The sequence below is a fragment of the Otolemur garnettii genome, unplaced genomic scaffold, assembly GCF_000181295.1.
Source record: "Otolemur garnettii isolate 467f Iridium unplaced genomic scaffold, OtoGar3 scaffold00063, whole genome shotgun sequence".
Lineage (NCBI taxonomy): Eukaryota > Metazoa > Chordata > Mammalia > Primates > Galagidae > Otolemur > Otolemur garnettii.
In genome coordinates this window covers 10,206,258-10,208,426 of record NW_003852458.1, presented here as the reverse complement: position 1 = coordinate 10,208,426, position 2,169 = coordinate 10,206,258, and the positions used below count along the sequence as shown (strand labels likewise).

At 49.2% G+C, this 2,169-nt stretch overlaps 1 protein-coding gene across 2 annotated transcripts in view; it reads left to right on the top strand.

The window, feature by feature from the left end:
* Nucleotides 1-38: 38 nt before the first annotated feature.
* The window catches only part of HMGCS1 (3-hydroxy-3-methylglutaryl-CoA synthase 1), a 26,035-nt gene continuing 23,904 nt past the window's right edge, over nt 39-2,169 (top strand). The window contains exon 1 of one of the 2 annotated variants that reach the window (XM_012807109.2): nt 39-196. The gene's annotated coding sequence lies outside the window, so the exon portion shown is untranslated. The remainder of the gene's footprint in view (nt 197-2,169) is intronic. The other variant, XM_003792962.3, reaches the window with a different exon arrangement.

The following is a 2,169-nucleotide window of genomic DNA, read 5'->3' as shown; positions in this document are numbered from 1 at the left end:
TGGTGGGCGGGCACTGCCAGGCTAAACTGCCGGCGGTGATTGGCTGCTGGAGTCACTGTCCCGCCTCCCACTGACTCCCGGCGTTGCCGGAGTTGGGTGGGTTGGCGGCTATAAAGCTGGTGGCAGAGGGGCGGCGCCGCGTACTCTCCCTTTGCGGGTCGCTTTCTTTTCTCTGCCGCCGCTCGGTCACGTTTGGGTGAGTGTCCCGCGCGGGGGAGGAGAGCCAGGCTGCTGAGTCGCCGGCGGGCAAGGTGTGGGCTAGCGGGAGGCGGTGTCCTTGACTAGGCCCGAAGGAGCTCGGCTCCGGGTCAAGGCGGAGGCGTGGACCTGGCCCGGGAGGATGGTGCTCCGCCGGCGAGGGGCTGTGCAGAAACTCCTTTGCCCAGGACTTGGGGCCGACTGTGATGTGTCTAAGAGGGGGCCGAGAACACTGGTGTGGGCAGGCGACTGCGAGGGGCAGAAGGAGGAAGGACGTTGAGGACTAGGTGTTCTAATGACATGGAAGTTGGAGGTGGAGAGAGGTGGCTTTGACCTCCAATAGAGGATTGGGGGGCGTCAAGAGGGGCAGAGAAGCAAGCTGGACTGTGAGGGCGTTCCCAGAGCCTTGAGTTAAGGTTGGTCTCGGAAGAACGGGCATGATCCTCCTTAGATAGAGACTAAGGAGGTCTGTAAGACTAAGGTTGGCAGGGGGTGTGTCTTCCTGCCGCCACATTTAGAGAATTGATGGAATGAAGGGAGGTGAGCAGCTCAGGTGCAGCCTCCCAACTGTGATTTAGACCTGGGTACCGGGGCTCTGTACAGTTTTGGTGTGATTGCTTCAGATCTCACAGATCGCTGCCTCCTACTTCTCTGCCTCCGTATATATTTTTATGGCCACGTTTTAAAAAATAGGTTTCCTTAGTTGCACCTCTTTCTTGCTAATAGTTTCAGGACCCTCCTGAGGTGATATAATGTTGTAATGGGCAGGCACCCACAGAGCCGTCACACAATTGGTTGCCTTGATTAGTGGTAGAGAGAGATTATTTTGACCACCCTAGAAAAGGGCTTTGGGGGACAGGTAATGTGAGAGTGTCCCTGCTTGTCATGCTTACTCGTAGAGCATCACTGGCTTCTTTCACTGCTTACCTCTGCTGCAGTCCCTCACTCTCACTGATGCTCTTGCCAGCCTACTGCAGTAGGATGATGTGTTTTGGTGGCTGTTAACTAACATTTGCTATATTTAGGGGAAGAATAATGAAAAACAATGCCAAGATAAACACAAAATTAATACAGATTTCTCCTTCTGAGATAGGTTTTGGACTTATTGCACAGATGCTATTAAAGGGGAGGCAGATTGAAAGTCCTTAACATGTGTCTGTGCCCGTGGGTCTCTTTAGCTTGAGACGTCTAAGTACTTCGTTCTTTAATCAAAACATTATTTTAAAATTTGTTACTTTTGTGTGGAGGATGGCAGGATAGCACAGGTTTTCTTTGTGTCTACCTTTGTAGATATTTCTTTCTTAACTTTGTAAGTGTCCCCTTTATTCAATTCAGGTTTAGTTCAGTTCAATTCTAGGGTTGTCAGTAACCCCAGTTCTCAGAAGACATCTCCAATCTGTGTGTGTGCGCGGGGGGGAGGGGGGGTGTATAAAAGGATATTTTACGTTTAGAGCCACAGACCATGACAGTTTGGGCTTTCCTCTCTCTCTCTCTCTCTCTCTCTTTTTTTTTTTTTTTTTTTGAGACAGGGTCTTTCCCTGTCACCTGGGCTAGAATGCAGTAGCATTGTCATAGCTCACTCCAACTTCAAACTCCTTTTCTTTCTCTGTTTTTTTGTTTTTTCTATTTCAACCTCAAACTCCTGGGCTCAAGCAATGCTGCCTCATCCTCTCTAGATTGGTACTACAGGCAGGCACCACCATGCTTGGTAATTTTTCTATTTTATTTTTGTAGAGATGAGGGGTCTCTTGCTCAGGCCAATCTTGGAGTCCTAGCCTCAAGCAGTTCCCCCACTTCACCTCCCAAAGTGCTAGGATTACAGACAGAAGCCACCACACCCAGTCTGTTTTTCTTCTTAAATAGTCCTCCAGATTGCTTTTACATCTTGTTTCTTTTGATTGTGGGATTGATTTTTGAGTTTTTGAGGTTTTTTTCATAGAGACAGAGTCTTACTTTATACCCTCGGTAGAG